Genomic DNA, 17,649 nt, shown 5'->3' with positions numbered 1-17,649 from the left:
CAAAAGCAAAAAAAATTGTCTTTACATATAATTGGAAAAAGTAAAATACTATTTCAAAGAAAAAATAGTTTAAGCCATGTAAATCAATTGCCAAAACAAGGACACAAAAGAACCTAAAAATACATTAGTCAGAAAACACTTGACAATTACCAAGCAAAGAGAGAGCCAGTCACTGGTAATACTGGTTTAGGATGTGAACTCATTTCTAAAAATCTTACAGAGATTAACAATGGAAGATTATGAAATTACCTCAAAAAAAAAAAAGAAAAGAAAACCAACGCAGACCTGGAATAAAGATGTCTTAAGGGAAATGTCTGGTTAATGGTCTGGTGATGTGATGAGATAAATCTGATAGCCTTAGTTCTCCACTGATCTCCTTAAATGTCAGGAGCAATTGAGGAAGGCCCCCAGTATGTTTAATGGACCCTTGGGGCAAATTTATGGGAGGACAGGGGGAAGAGTGGTACAGGATGATAATGATATGGTCAATCAGCAGGGCTGAAGGGAACCTCTACATTAATAAGATCACAGATCTATTTGGATATTTGAGGTAATGAGCACAAGAGGGGATGTGATCAGGCTTGGGCATTAGGAATGTTATTGTGTCAATGGTGTGAAAGATCAATAGGAAAAATAAGAGATTTAGAGGCAGGGAAACTACCTGGGAGGCTATTACATGAGACTAGACAAGAGACAAGGAAGGTCCATATGAGGGTGGTGTAGGCCAGATGCAAGAAATACTATAACAGAGGCAAAAGCAACAGGATTTGATAAGTGATCTCATTTGAGGAGAGAGAAAGAGGTAATAGTCACTGATGACTTCCTTGGTGATTTGAAGAGTGGGAGAATTAAGGGCCAGGATTGGAGGTGGAGAAAATGAGTTTAATTTTGTGCATGTTGAATTTCAGGTGTAAATGGAACATCCAAGTATGCCTATACCACAGAAATGCGCCCTGGTTTCTAAGGAGAGTTTACAATTGGACATATAAACTTGGGAGTTCTCTGTATAGCGTGATAATTGGAATCATGATAGTGGATAGCTTGCCAAGAGAGAATGTAGGAAAAGGAGAGAAAGGCAAAGTACCAGGACCAGATTCGGATCGCTCTAAGTCCCAAGCACCTGTACTTTGTAAGTCTTTTGTTGCTGCATACAGTTAGGATGACAGGACTTCAAGTCTTTCCCCTAATACACACTAGCTGTGTGACCAAAGGCAAGTCATTTAAAACTCCCAGTTCTCTAGGAAAACCTCTAAGACTATACATTACAGATGATTTGCTGATCAACATTTTGAGGGAGAGTTCCCACACTGGATTATAGGTGTGGATCACATTTTTAAAAAAATCATTTTGAAAGACTTGAAAATTTCATTTAAGGTATCATTTTCTGTCATGCTATGATAAAAAACGATTTACAATGAGATGATGGCCTCTTTGTGTATATGCTGTGCATATCCTTGCTGTACATACACATACAGACACAAAGAATAAGAGAGAGGCAGCCCTTGGTGCCTTGGTCCGGTTCCCATGTAAGCCCCTAGAAATACTGCCCCAAGTCCAGAGTATTCTATGGATCTACATCCACTCAAAACTACAGCACAGAAGCCTCAACAAGTATGATTCCTTTTACTAGTCGATCAGAGATCATAGTTTTGTCAAAGCAAACCCTTAAGTGAAAGATAGTAAGATAAGTAATAGATCATTTCCTGATCATACTCTCTCACAAATAGCCAGACCATTAGTGAGAAGTGCAGATGCCCACAGTGATCATGTGTAAGACACATACCTAAGGAGCACATGTAACCAGAGTATACATGGAAAAGCATGGATGGAGCAGAAACATACCCAGAGCACATACATAAAGGGTCAATTCCTACTTCCAATGCTACAAGCCTCATGATATCTTCTAGCGATGTCATCATGCTACTCACTTGGGACCTTCTCCCTGCTTGGTGGAGGGTCTCTGTTGCTCCCCAGTGGGCATTATGCACCATTTCTTTTGAAATGGCTACTTTTCAGCTAGAGAGTTGTAGCAACAATGCTACTTGCCACTACTGTGTCTGTGTAAGGCCAATTACACTAGCACACAGGAGGGCTGCCAGCACAAGTTCTTCGATCTGCTTTTCTGAGGAAAGCAACTGTAAGGGGTTTACAATCTCACTTTAATTAAACATACATATATCATTAACTTAGTTCAGGGGAAAAAGTCAGCACCCTGAACATCAGAGCAAATACAAACAGAAATTAAAAAACAGAGCAAATAACACAAGTCAACAGACAGGCTTCTAGCTGTCTGACCAAAGCTATACATACATAGTTACCAGAAAGAGAAGCACCGACATCTGGGTTTTCAAAGCCCAGAGTCTAGTCTGGCCAAATCACAGGAACAGTTTTCCAATGAGTGAGCCCCAAAGCAAAAGCTCTTCTCCCACAGTTGTGAGTCCTCGATTCTAGATTATCCTTCGGGTATGTATACCCTTTTTCAGGGCCCCAGTGCTTCACGCCTCTCAAGGGCTTCACACCTCTGGAGACCTAACTAGCAAAAGGGTGTGGGCCTTACTACAAAGGCAAGACTCAATCAAAGGCACTTGATTGCCTTAGAGCTGAAAAGCACTCTGAAACAAAAGACAACAAAAGTCCCACTTTGCTTGCCCTTACAAGAGCAAGGCTCCACCTGTGGAGGGTTGAGATGATTGCCAGAGTAGCTACTTCTGAGATACATGTATCTGTTGCTGGCACTTTATTATCCTTTCATCTAATTCAACTAAACCTCTTCCTAAAGTAATGATCCATTTTTGCAGAGGCTTTTGATTAGTATAATAGGCTGGTAAGAGAAAGAAGGAGTACAACAAGCAAGCAGAGGCTGAGTTATACTTCTAGTGAGACAGACAAAGATAAGTAACAATGTGGTGGGAGCTTGAATGAGTCATACACCAAATTCCTGAATGCTGTTAGAGGACTAGGCATTGACAGAAGTACCTCCTATCTGTAAGGATCACAAGTACCGAATTACTATGCTTTTGATGAGACCCACTAGATAAACAGCTGCCAGTCAGATCAGTCATCAGATATCATCAGCTATCATTTTGTATTGAGTATGATACCGAATGGGAAGTTACCAGTTGGTGTAAGCACAAACGAAAACAAACAACAACAAAAAAAGAAACAGAAAAGTGTATTTCTATGCCTATTGACAAACGACAGGCAAACAAATGTGAAATCAGAAATCTGATTGATTGGAGAACAAATGTGGAAGTATGATTTTGTACAATCATTATTTCAACGTGAGTCTAAAAAGGGATCAAAGACAGTTGATTTTAGTGCTCATTACCTTGGTAAACTACACTATGGGACACTGATGTAAAAGCACTTGTTCTTCTCATGATTAGCTACTTAATTGACAACCATTAATTTGATCAAGTAACAGCTTGCCAGAAAAAGAACAGAAGATGATAAGGAAGAAATTTAATAACATTATATTAGTCAAAACTATTCTTTTTCTACTTCCTAAGATGAGGGAAATGGTTTTTCCCCTTAGACAATGTGGCATATGTTATTTCAGAGTAGCTAAGCACTAACATGTGTTTATCACAGTAGGGATAACTAATTAATACACAGAATTCCTATCAACAATTTGTAATTCTTTTATTCATGTAAATTGTTCATTTCTGAAACAGGAAATTAGTCTGATAATCAATATAAGATGAAATTGATCAAAATTGACCTGTTATCCAAATGTGGGCATCATGGAAGTGACATATTTATCTGATACCATCAGATAATGAACTCAAGTGAAATTACACATAATTAAAGCTTACCTCCTTTAATTAGTGTCACTACATCCTTTTAATTTTAACCATTTTAATGGAAATCTTTTGAAAATGTTTTATAAATGTCCTTGCCTTGAAGAAGTAGCAACTCTATACTAAGGTGAAAAGGACTCTTCGTTTAGCAAATTACCCACTGGGCTGTAAAAGAGCATCAGAATATTCTTCCAATGCTGATAACTACTGGAGAAGGTATGGTTGAAAGCCAGTCCTTGGGTGTTATCATGGAATGTACTAAAAGCAGAGTTTGGGTATGTGGAGGATGGAGTATATGGAAGACGTGGAAGCAGAGATTAGTCTCTGGATGAGGGCACGAAAGGATAACTAAGTAATCTGACGGGGTAGAAGCTGAGGGAGTACAGTATTAGGTGTTTTTGAGTCAGCGTATGAATTTGAGGTGATTGTGGTGGAGGGTGTGGAGTAGACCTCTGGGCAATATGAAGATATAGATCCCAAGTGGCTTGTGGGAGATTGGTTGGGGTGCAGATCCCCAGAAAGGTTGGGTTTATCCCTTGTGTTCTGAGCCTTGCCTTATGGAAGCAGGAGGGTATGCACATGGGAAAGAGTCCTAGCCAGGTAAGCTTAGCTGGTAAGCACCAGTATTTGTTAGCTCCCTGCTTCCCAATCCCTCTCAAGCAATTTTAACATCTGGCATGGTGACCATAGCTGGTGTTAACAAGAGATCTAATTGGCATATTTCTGATTCCCCCTTTACCTTTACCCCTACCTCCCTACAGTAGTGTCTACATAAGAGAAAGATCAAGATGAGGCTAAGAAATGTGGCAGCTGCTTCATTGGACAAAGCATTGACAGGAAGTCAGGAAGTCCTGAGTCAGGAAGGCCAGTGAAAAGGCATGGAGTCAGGAGATGAGAGTTTTGTGCGAGGAACAGCAAAAAAACCATTACTGCTGGATCATAGTGACAAATGGTGGGGTTTTATATGTAAATACTCAAATGAAATCAGTCTAGATTTCAGATAAAAACTGAAATTTGGCTATTTACTGGAGCTGGGGATAAGCAAAAGCTCTGGAAGACCTGAGTTCAAATTTTACCTTACTAGTTCTGTGACTCTGAACAAGTCATTTAACCTCTGTTTGCCTCAGCTTCCTCAACTGTAAAATGGAGATAGTAATAACACCTGCCTTGCAAGGTTGTTGTGAAGATCAAATGAAATATTTGTAAAGTGCCTGACACATAGTGGGTGCTTAATAAATGCTTATTCCCTTCGTTCCCCTAGTGGACACAGAACATCAGAATGTATGAATGGGTCCATTAAAGAGAACATATTTTGAACATGACGTAATCATTTCTTGATGATTCATGGCCTTAACTATGAATATCAGTTATTGTACAGTGCTACCCCCAGGCAGAATAGGGTGATAGCATGACAATTATCAAAGAATATACAATTGTTTGAATCTATACTAAACGGCTTGGCTTTCAGAGTTTTTCAGTTTCTTCCTTGGGCATCTGTGTTTAGGTGGTGCTTCTAGGCAGCTGCCTCATTTAATTAAAAAAAAAGTTTTATTGATATCTTTTTTAACATAGTTAATTCCTTTTTTTAACCACAGTTAATTCCTAATTTAGTACTTAACACGTGATGAACCAAACATATCTTGTAACCAAGAAAAACAATTAATTAAAACCAACCAACTATGTATGCCCAGCATTCTGAAACTATAATCTGTCACCTCTCTACCCAAAAGGAGGGGCTTTTCTGTCCTCTGTCCTCTTCTACTGTATTATCTTTACAAGCAATTTTAAGTCAATTTACCCAAAGGATGGCTCCCCACTGAGGGACAAACATTCTTCTCAAAGGTGAAAGGGTTGTAGGTTGGTATTTTGGGGGGGGGATTTTATTTGCTGGCCTTGGGGACAATGCTTTCGATGACTGAAGTTTGACTTCTGGATACGTAGAAAATCATTGTATTTTAAAGTGGTGTAAGACCCTTCCCAGTTTAGTGAAAGCCAGGTCTAAAAGAAATCATATGAAGTTATTTTACCTACTGCTGGGGGGACATTAGACTACTAAATTTTCAAGAAAAAATCATTTCAGAAGGAAACAGTCAACAAGCACTTATCAAGTGCCTACTATGTGCTAAATGTTGGGAATACAGCCAATTTCCTACTCAGCTACCAAAATTACAAATTATAACACATGTAAGTAATTTGAGGGATTTTAAAATTACCAAAAAATTCTACATTTGAATGTCAGGACATTGGAATAATGATTCAAAATTAAAAGGCTTAGAAAGAAGACATATTATGTAGTGTTCGTTAGTGCACATAATGGAAGGATTTTTCAGCCATCCTGAGCTATTAGTGGTTAACAAATACAGTCTTTTACTACATACTCCTAACTTATCCCGTCCCTTCTATAAACAGGAGCCTCTTTGCTGTTGCTACTGTTCTTCCTTGCTTCCTTTCTCCTCCCTCTTCTCCCCCCAACCCCTGTCCCTGACTCTCCTGACTCTTAGAGGGCCTTTCCTACTCAGGCTCTGCTTTACCTCATTCCAGGGCAGGTCCAGGGCAGAGCTCAGGCACAGCAGGACTGGCACGTGTCAGGGGATGGGAGGGAGAAGGGCATGGGAAATCTCTTTGATGTTCCTGCTTGATGCATCCCCAGCACTAGTACCCTGCTTCAAAACCATCTCCTCATTTCCACTCAGTGTCCCAGTCTATTGTTGTTTTTTTTTTCAATCTCAGAGCTCTTGCTTATCCCCAGCTCCAGTAAATAGCCAAATTTCAGTTTTTATCTGAAATCTAGACTGATCTCATTTGAGTATTTACATACAAAACCCCACCATTTGTCACTAAGATCCAGCAGTAATGGTTTTTTTGCTGTTCCTCGCACAAAACTCTCATCTCCTGACTCCATGTCTTTTCACTGGCCTTCACCCATGCCTGGAATGCTGATCCCTCCTCACCTCCACCTCCCATCTTCTTGAACTTTGAATACCTTCCTGATTTTCTTAAAGACAACTCAAATCCCATCTGTCGCAAGAGGGCTTTCCCAAACCCTCATCTGACTGGATCTTTTCTCCGAGACTATGTAGTCTCTCCTGTTAGAACGTCAGCTCCTTGAGAGCAGGGACAGTGTTTTTGCCTTTCTTTGTATCCTTGATGCTTACCAGTGTCTGACATATATTTTCTGGGATATATGGAAACAAATTGGCTGGGTCAAGGTTGGGGAGGGAGTGGTGGAGGCATGGCATGTGAGGGGTAGGAACATTCTTTGTAGGCATAACTCAGCTTGCTCATAAGTTTGGTAGTGCCTGTTGTTATAGTAAGGGAGGAGAGGAAAATAACCCTGATCAATTTATTCTCCTTCTCCCACCCCAGCTGATGTAATCACAGAAGATAACAGAGAGAGCAAAGTATTAATGTATTTTTAAAAAATATTTTGTTTTATTTTTTTTAATCAGCAAAAATCTACTTTGTCAATCTCACATCCCTAACCCTCCCCTCAACTGAAAAGAAAAACAAAACATATTACAAACATGTATAGTCAATTAAAACAAATTTCCACATTAGCTACGTCCAATAAAACACTTCTCATTCTGTCCTTTGATCTTTCACCTCACTATGAGGAGTTGGGTAGCAAGTTCCATTTCATTAGTCCTCTGGTATCATGGCTGGTCATTATATGCTGATAAAAGTTCCTAAATTTTTCAAAGCTGTTTACCTTTTTCATTGTTTTCATTGTATAGATTGTTCTTCTGATTCTGTTCACTTCATTCTCGAAATAGGCTATCTAGGCTTTTGGAGGGTGGTGGTGATAATGGTGCTCAGAGAGTCTAATGATTTCTCACATTTTTTTTATCTTCCATCTGTTTTCCAGGTCAATTGTTTTGCTATGAAATACTTTACATTTTCTTCTACATTTTCAGTCTTTTTACTTTGTTTTAGTACTTCTTGTTGCCTCATACAGTCATTGTTTTCTATTTGGTCCATTTTAATTTTAAGGGAGTTGATTACTAGAATAAGGTTTTGTACTAGCTGTGCCAAGCTGTTAATTCCCTTTCCATTTCTTTCTTCCATAGCTTTCTTTTTTTTTTCTTCAGGTTTTTCCCTCAAGAGTTCTCATTTCATTTGTAAAAATATTTTAACTCTTTTTTAAACTATTGCTTCATCTCTTCCAGGAATCCTAGTTGAATTTTTGTCCAAGCTATATTTTAATCTGAAGTTTGCTTGTAGTTGTTTTGGAATCATTCTCTTCTCCTAGGTTTGTGTCTTGAACTTCCCAACTATCAAAATAGCTCTTCTTTTTTTCACTCTTCCAGTCTATTTCCTAATTTCAGACTTGATGTTAGGGTTGTGCTATTAAGGCTGGGTTTTGTCATACTTTTGGAGGGGAGGTCTGGGCTGGTCCTATTGCTTTCTTAGGGTGTTGAGTATTGTTATTTAAGGATCTCAGAGACAAGCTGATGACTTTCAAGCTTTCAAAGTTCTCAAAGTAGTCTGATCCAGGTTAAATCTGACTGCTGCACCCTTGGTCTGAATTTCGCAAGTTCCTGACCTGGGTTTGGGTCTAAGCAAAAGAAGAATACTACTGGACTCAGCTGCTCTCAGATAGCTGGAAAGCTCTGTTGATTCAGAGCAGCAGAATGATAGGCTCTCCTTTGGTCTGAGATACCTGTGCTAGGTATTCCTTTGTAGGCTGGGCTCGATACCCCTCTGTGCTCTTGGGGTCCGAGCCACATAGCTGCTGCTTGCTTCTGTTCTTTCTCAGTGTCTCACCCAGTGTCTCTCTGTCAGGGAATGCTACCCCATGTGCAGGTACCCTTGTTTAACATCCCTGGATCTTTGACTTGAAACTGGGTGGTGGGCAACAAAGCTGCCAGTTCATACATCCCAGAATGGGTCTGGTGGTGCCCTAGCATGAATCTGGAACTTCCTTTTACTCTGGTGCATTGCCTCTCTTTGGACCTGGAATGCTACTCCTGGCCCAACCCTAGTGTCCATAGACCTCTTGGTCTCCCTTTGTTGAGCTAGGCTGGACTAATGGCTCACTGTGCCTTTTTCTGAGAAGAGAAAGAACATTAACTTCTGCAGTGACAATGTGAATTGCCTTAGCTCAGTGTTCCTTAAAGTGTGACTTTCATTCTAAATATGTGACCTTTCTTCCCACTTATGCTGTGTGTAATTGTAAAAAAGTAAAACTCCAAGTTTTTTTTTTTGGGGGGGGGGGCAATGTTTTGTTCCTATTGCTCTTAAAATGTCATCTAATAGATGCCTTTGCTTTGAGCTAATTGAGGAGTCCACTGGCTGAATGTTAAAGTTAAGTGTACCTGTTGTGATTTACAAACTATAGTTTTAGGAATGCAAACCTATGGAGTATCTTGGAATCACTTCTCTGTGGACTCAACCTGTGAGTTTGAGTTGAGACACGAATAGCCCAGAGGGAACACTACATAATAAAAGAGTGGGGGAAATAAATAAACAATATAAAATAGATTAGTTTTAGAAGTGACAACATATCATGAAGAACAACATGTACGAGCAGAAAAGGAGGTAGAGTAGTGATGTACAGTGAGTTAGGAATGACAAGTAATATGAATATTTTACTGGTATCTACAAAATATTAAAAGACCTAGACTAGAGGAAGGCCTCTAGTGCATTGGGTAAATCTTCTATAAAGGACTTATGGAAGAGTATGGATAAGAATTCACAGGAAAAGAAGATGTGAATTCATAAGAATCTGCACCAGTGATGTCAGTGAGATCAATGATCTATCATAGTGTCAAACTCTAAGAATGAGTGTAGCACTTGAACAAATGGTATCGAGAAAAATGGAGTAGAAATCATTAAGAGCCAGCATGACTTTACTGGTAACTGGTCATGACAGACCAAATTAATTTCCTTTTTGGACAGGGTTGCTACAACATTTGATCAAAAGGATACCATAAACAACGCTACCTGGATTTCAGCAAAGCAATTGATAGAGTCTCTCATGCTATTATTATTGGGAAGATGGAATTATTTGGAAAATAGGATGATTTGTTGTATTCAAAACCAGTTCAATGACCAGAGCTTAAGAGTAGTTAGCTATTAATGGATTCATAATACCTGGGAGGAAGGTCTCTGAAGGAGTGTCTCAGGGATCTATCCTTAATTCTATGCTGTTTGACATTTTTAATAATATTTTTTCCAATTACATATAAAGACAATTTTTAGCATTTATTTTTAAAAAAACTTGAGTTCCAATTATCTCCTGCCCTCCCTTACATCTCCTCCCTAAGATGATTAGCAATTTAATATAGATTATGTATGTGTAATCATGTAAAACATATTTCCATATTAGTCATGTTGTGAAAGAAGAAATGGAACAAAAGAAAAGAATCATGAAAAAAAAAAGTGAAAATAGTATGCTTCGATCTGCATTGAGACTCCATTAGTTCTTTCTTTGGATGTGGATAGCCTTTTCCACTATGAGTTCTTTGGAATTGTCTTGGATCATTGTGTTGAGGGGGAAAAAACCAGGGATTCAGGAATCTCAAAACTAAAGGTCCCAGGACTGAGGTTCTCAGTTGAGGGGGAGTGTCCCTCAAGGACCCAAGTACTGGAGAGGGTTGGGCCGTCTGGAATGAATTCACCATCTCAAGCATTCTTTAAGTCAAGGTGGCAAAGATTTATTATGCTTTACAGTGAGCAAGAGTTCTTAGGGAAACTGCAACCTCAGAGGGGTGTAGGGAGAGCTTTTATACTAGATTTAGGGGTGAAAGATGTCAATTAGGTGTTTTGAGGTGGGATTAGGGAGTGGTTAAGGGGTGGTCAGTTCTTAAAGGAACATGTACTTTTAGTATCTACTGCGCAGGCGTATTACCCAGAGTTCACTGGGAAATAGCCCAAGGGGGAACTAGGAGGAGGTGTGGTTTTGACTGTGAAACATCACTAAGTTAACTACTGGTCAGGGCTGACTGGGAAAATCTAAGTGGCTTTCATCAAATGTCTTGTTAGACAAAATAAATGTAAGAGAGTATACATTTGCCTATATCTAGGATACGTATCAGTAAGATCAGTAAGTAGTGAATATTGTCATGACCCAGTGCACAGCCAATTATCAGTACACAGGGCTGCCTACTGTGAAAGGAGTAGAGATGTGTGTTGCTGGGGCATGCAGACCTTGAGCTAGAGAGACAGTATTTTGAGGCTAGGGAGAGATGTGATTTTAGAACTGGATGTGATTTTGGAATTGGGGTTCAGGCACAGGCACCCAAGCAGAGGCTGTTAGAATTAGGGTCCAAGCAAAAAAAAATAATTAGGGTCCAAGCACAAGCACCCCATTAATGGTACTTCTGAGAAGAGCTAAGTTGTTCATGGTTGATCATCACACAGTGTTGCTGATACTGTGTACAATGTCCTCCTGGTTCTGCTTACTTTACTGCGTGTCAGTTCATGTAAGTCTTTCTTGGTTTTTCTGAAATCATCCTGCTCATCATTTCTTATAGCACAATAAGTTTCCATTACATTCACATATCACAACTCATTCAGCCATTCCCCAGTTGATGGGTACTCCCTCAATTTCCAATTCTTTGCCACTTCAAAAAGAGCTGCTATAAATATTTTTGTATGTGTAGGTTCTTTCCTCTTTTTATGATCTCTTTGGGATATAAACCTAGTAGTGGTATTGCTGGACCAAAGGGAATGTGCAATTTGATTGCCTTTTGGGCATAGTTCCAAATTGCTCTCTAGAATGGTGGATCACAACTCTATCAATAGTGTATTAGTATCCCAATTTTCCTACATTCTCTCCAACATTTATTATTTTCCTTTTATGTCATATTAACCAATCTGATAGGTGTGAGGTGGTGACTCAGAGTTGTTTAAATTTGCATTTCTTTAATCAATAGTGGTTTGGAGCATTTCTTCATATGACTATAGAGAGCTTTGATTTCTTCATCTGAAAACTGCCTATTTATATCCTTTGACCATTTGTCCATTGGGTAATGGCTTGTGCCCTTATAAATTGACTCAGTTCTCTACATGTTTGAGAAATGAGGTCTTCATCAGAGACACTTGCTGTAAAGATTGTTTGCCAGCTTTCTGCTTTCCTTCTAATCTTGTTTGCATTGGTTTTGTTTGTGCAAAAACTTTTCAATTTAATGTAATCAAAATTATCCATTTTGATTTCATAATCCTCTCTGTCTCTCTTTGGTCATGAACTCTTCCCTTCTCCATAGATCTGACTGGTAAACTATTCCTTTATCTCCTAATTTGCCTATGGTATCACCCTTTGTGCTTAATCATGTATCCATTTTGACCTTATCTTGGTATATCATGTAAGATGTTGATCTGTATGTAGTTTCTGCCACATTGTTTCCCAGTTTTCCCAGCAGTTTCTTTTTTTGTCAAATAGTGAGTTCTTATCCCAGAAGCTGAGTTCTTTGGGTTTATCAAACACTAGGTTACTATTGTAATTTACTATTGCGTCTTTTGTACCTAATCTATTCCATTGATCCACCACTCTATTTCTTAGCCAGTACCACTTTATGATATAGTTTGTATTTTTTTTTCATTAATTCCCCTGATATACTTGACCTTTTGTTCTTCCAGATGGATTTTGGTTTTTTTTTTCTAGCTCTATAAAATAATTTTTCACAGTTTGATTGGTATGACACTGAATAAGTAATTTAGGCAGAACTGTCATTTTTATTATATTAGCTCAGCCTACTGTAAGAGCAATTTAGATTTGAGGATCTTTCTCACCCATTAATAGGCTATGTGACCTGTTTATGTCACAGGAAGCCTAAGTCACAAGTGGTGGGAGGAGCTTGCTGAGAGGAAAAGGAAATTGTGTCACAGGAAATGCTGAGAGAGCAGTTACAACAGTGAGAACTGAGGGAAAGAGAGCAGACTGTGGTGGCTGTGAGTGAGTTTGTTTGTGGGAAGGTCCCAGTAGGGGGCAGATGGTTTGGGGATGGCAAGACTCCATGCTATGATGTTGTGTATTGAATTCTTTGCTGCCATGATGGATTGGGTGGGTGGCTTATGGGATCTGGTCCTCTGTTGTCTGAATAAATGGTTTACTTCTTCTACCTTCTATGTGGAGAGTCTCATATATTTTGTGATACAGAACCACACAGGCATTTTGACAATCATCATCTATATTGTGATTATTGCCTTGCAGATACAACTACTCATGAGCAATTGATATTTTTCCAATTGTTTAGATCTGACTTCATTTGTGTAAAAAGTGTTTTGTAATTGTGTATATATAGTTCCTGGGTTTGTCTTGACAGGTAGACCCCCAAATATTCTATATTGTCTACAGTTATTTTAAATGGAATTTCTCTTTCTAGCTCTTGCTGATGCACTTTGTAGTATTTAGAAATGCTGACGATTTATGTGGATTTATTTTATATCATTTAGCTTTACTGAAGTTGTTAATTATTCCAAGTAATTTTTTTAGTTGAATCTCTAGCATTCTCTAAGTGGGTCAATATATTGTCTGCAAAGAGTGACAGTTTTGTTTCCTTGTTGCCTATTCTAATTTCTCTCAATTTCAATTTCTTTTTCTTGTCCTATTGCTATAACTAACATTTCTAGTACAATATTGTTTCACCCTTGTTTCAGCCCTGATCTTATTGAGAGGGCTTCTAGCTTATCCCCATTACAGACGATGCTTACTGATGGTTTTAGATAGATACTACTTATTTTAAGGAAAGCTCTATTTATTCCTATGCTCTAATGTTTTTAATAGGAATGAATACACTATTTTGTCAAAAGCCTTTTCTGCATCTCTTGAGATAATCATATGATTTCTGTGGGTTTTGTTATTGATAGGGTCAATTACGCTGATAGTTTTCCTAATATCGAACCAGCCCTGTATTCCTGGTATAAATCTCCTTGGTCATAGTGTATGGTCTTTGTAATATATTGCTGTAATCTTCTTGCTAGTATTTTATTTTAAAATTTTGTATCAATATTCATTAAGGAAATTGATTCATAGTTTTCTTTCTCTGTTTTTAGCTTTTCCTGGTTTAGGTATCAGTACCATATTTGTGTAATAAAAGGAATTTGATAGGACTCCTTCTTTACCTATTTTTTCAAATAGTAAATAGTATTGGAATTAATTGTTCTTCAAATGTTGGATAGAATTTGCTTGTGAACTCATCTGGCCCTGGGGATTTTTTGTTAGGGAGTTCATTGATAGCTTATTCAATTTCTTTTTCTAAGGTAGGGTTATTTAAGTATTCTATTTCCTCTTCTGTTAATCTGGGCAATTTGTAATGTCATAAATATTCATTGATTTCACTTAGATTGTCAGATTAATTGGCATATAGTTGCACAAAAAATTTCCCAATGATTGCTTTAGTTTTCTCTTCATTAGTGGTGCATTCACCCCTTTTATTTATATTTTTAAATTTTTTTTATTTTTCATATTTTATTATTTACTATTTTAGCTTTCAACATTGATTTCCACAAGATTTTGAGTTACGAATTTTCTCCCCATTTCTACCCACCCCCCCATTCCAAGATGGCATATATTCTGATTGCCCTGTTCCCCAGTCAGCCCTCCCTTCTGTCACTCTAATCCATCCCCATCCCCTTTCCCCCTACTTTCTTGTAGGGCAGGGATAGATTTCTATGCCACATTTACTGTATATTTTATTTCCCAGTTGCATGCAAAAACAATTTTTCTGAGCATCTGCTTTTAAAACTTTGAGTTCCAAATTCTCTCTCCTATTCCCTTCTCACCCAGCCTCCCTAAGAAGGCAAGCAAATATATATATATATATATATATAGTGTGTGTGTGTGTGTGTGTGTATGTATGTATATTCCCTTCAACTCCCCTAATGCTAAGAAAGGTCTCATGAATTACACACATCATCTTTCCATGTAGGAACGTAAACAAAACAATTCAACTTTAGTAAGTCCCTTATGATTACTCTTTCTTGTTTACCTTTTCATGCTTCTCTTGAATCTTGTGTTTGAAAGTCAAATTTTCTATTCAGCTCTGGTCTTTTCATTGAGATACTTGAAAGTCCTCTATTTTACTGAAACTCCATATTTTGCCTTGGAGTATGATACTCAGTTTTCCTGGGTAGGTGATTCTTGGTTTTAATCCTAGCTCCTTTGACCTCCAGAATATCATATTCCAAGCCCTTCTATCCCTTAATAGTAGAAGCTGCTAGGTCTTGAATTATCCTGATTGTGTTTCCACAATACTCAAATTGTTTCTTTCTGGCTGCTTGTAGTATTTTCTCCTTGACCTGGAAACTTTGGAATTTGGCAACAATATTCCTATTGCAAAAAAATTTGGGATTTTTTCAAGAGGCAATGGGTGGAGTCTTTCAATTTCTATTTTACCCTCTGGTTCTAGAATATCAGGGCAGTTCTCCTTGATAATTTCTTGAAACATGATGTCTAGGCTCTTTTTTTGATCGTGGCTTTCAGGTAGTCCAATAATATTAAATTATCTCTCCTGGATCTATTTTCCAGGTCAGTGGTTTTTCCAGTGAGATATTTCACATTGCCTTCCACTTTTTCATTCCTCTGTTTCTGTTTTATAATATCTTGATTTCTCATAAAGTCACTAGCTTTCACTTGCTCCAATCTAATTTTTAAGGTGGTATTTTCTTCAGTGGTCTTTTGGACCTCCTTTTCCATTTGGCTGATTCTGCATTTCAAGACATTCTTCTCCTCATTGGTTTTTTTTTGGAGCTCTTTTGCCATTTGAGTTAGTCTATTTTTTAAGGTGGTATTTTCTTCAATATTTTTTGGGTCTCCTTTAGCAAGTCATTGACTTGTTTTTAATCGTTTTCTTGCATCACTCTCATTTCTCTTCCCAATTTTTCCTCTACTTCTGTTACTTACTTTTCCAACTCCTTTTTGAGCTCTTCCATGGCCAGCAACAAATTCATATTTTTCTTGAAAGCTTTTGACGTAGGCTCTTTGACTTTGTTGACTTTTTCTGGCTATATGTTTTGATCTTCTTTGTCACCAAAAAAAGATTCTATAGTCTGTTTTTGCTGCCTGTTCATGTTCCCAGCCAATTACTTGACTCTTGAGCTTTTTGTCAGGGTATGACTGCTTGTGGAGTAGAGAGTACTTTGTCCCAAGCTTTAGGGGCTGCACTGCTGTTTTCAGAGCTACTTCTACCCCACTGTCACTGCAAGTTCTGCCACACCAGCACTCCTCCTCCCCCAAGAGCCACCAACTAGGACCATGACCCAGATCCAAGCAGGGCAAAGCAAGAGAACCCTGCCTCTGCACTAGCAAAGTGCTCCCTGCACTTCCACTCTGATCTGCTGCTTGATTCCTCCCACTGCATGGGCCTGGGGTCAGAAGCAATGGCAGCTGGATCTCTGAAAACAGCCTCAGGAACTTCCTGCTGCTGCCTCTTCACCACCTCCTCAGACCCCAGGGCTGGGGCTGGACTGCTCTCACCCCAATCCAGCAGTCTTCCCACTAACCTGCTTTGTAGTCTTTGGAGTTTGTGGGTTGAGAAGTCTGGTAACTGCCACAGATCAGTTATTCATGGCCCTATGGCTTGCTCCACCTGACTCTTGGTCTGGTTGGTCCTGGTGTGGTCCACCACTGTGCTGTGTTCCACTCCCAGCACCATGCAATAGGCCCTTCCCAGCAACCATCCAGGCTGTCCTCGGCTGGAGAACTTCTTCCCTCTGCTATTTCATGGGCTCTGCAGCTCTAGAATTTGTTTAGAGCCATTTTTTACAAGTTTTTAGAGGGATTTGGGGGAGAGCTTAAGCAAGTACCTTCTTTCCAGCCACCATCTTGGCTCCATTCCCCCACCCCTTTTATTTTTGATACTGGAAATTTGGTTTTCTTCTTTTTAAAAAAAATCAAATTAACCAATTGTTTTTCTCTCTTGGTTTTTTTCTTCATAAAACTAGTTCGTGGTTTTATTTATTACTCAGTATTTCTCTGACTTTCAATTTTATTAATCTCACCTTTGGTTTTATTCCCAATTTAGTGATCAACTGAGAATTTTTAATTTGTTCTTTTTTCTAGTATTTTTTTTTAGCTATATGCCCCATTCATTGATCTGCTCTTTCTCTATCTTATTATTGTAAAATTTTAGAAAAATAAAATTTCACCTAAGTACTGCTTTGGTTGAATCCCATAAATTTTGGTATATCGTCTCATTGTTTTTATTTTCTTTGATTATTGTTTCTATGATTTGTTCTTTGACTCCCTTATTCTTTAGGATTAGATTATTTAGTTTCCAATTAATTTTTGATCTATCTTCCACTGCCCTTTATTGAATGTAATTTTATGGCATTATAATTTTAAAAGGATGCATTTAATATTTCTGCTCTTCTACATTTAAATTTGAGGGTTTTATGTCCTAATACATGGCCAATTTTTGCATAGGTGCCATGTATTGCTGAGAAAAAGGGTATATTCTTTTCTATCCCCATTCAATTTTCTCCAGAGGTCTGTTATATCTAACTTTTCTTTCTTGTTAATTTTGTGGTTAGATTTATCTAGTTCTGAGAGGGGAAAATCGAGGTCCCCTACTAGTATAGGTTTGCTATTTCCTCCTGTAACTCACTTAACTTTTCCTTTAAGAATCTGGATGCTATACCACTTGGTGCATATAAGTTTAGTACTGATTTTACTTTATTGTCTATGCCTTTTAGCAAGATATAGTTTCCTTACTTATCTCTTTTAATTAGATCTATTTATGCTTTTTCTTTGTCTGAGGTCATGATTGCTACAACTGCTTTTTTTACTTCAGCTGAAGCATAATAGATTCTGCTCTAGCCCCTTATCTTTACTCTCTGTGTATGTATCTTTCTGCTTCAGATGTGTTTCTTGTAAATAACATATTAAAAACCAAGATTCTGGTTTTGA

Source organism: Trichosurus vulpecula, chromosome 2, assembly GCF_011100635.1.
Source record: "Trichosurus vulpecula isolate mTriVul1 chromosome 2, mTriVul1.pri, whole genome shotgun sequence".
NCBI classification, from domain to species: domain Eukaryota; kingdom Metazoa; phylum Chordata; class Mammalia; order Diprotodontia; family Phalangeridae; genus Trichosurus; species Trichosurus vulpecula.
The sequence above is the reverse complement of the archived record's forward strand: the minus strand, read 5'-3'. Positions refer to the sequence as shown.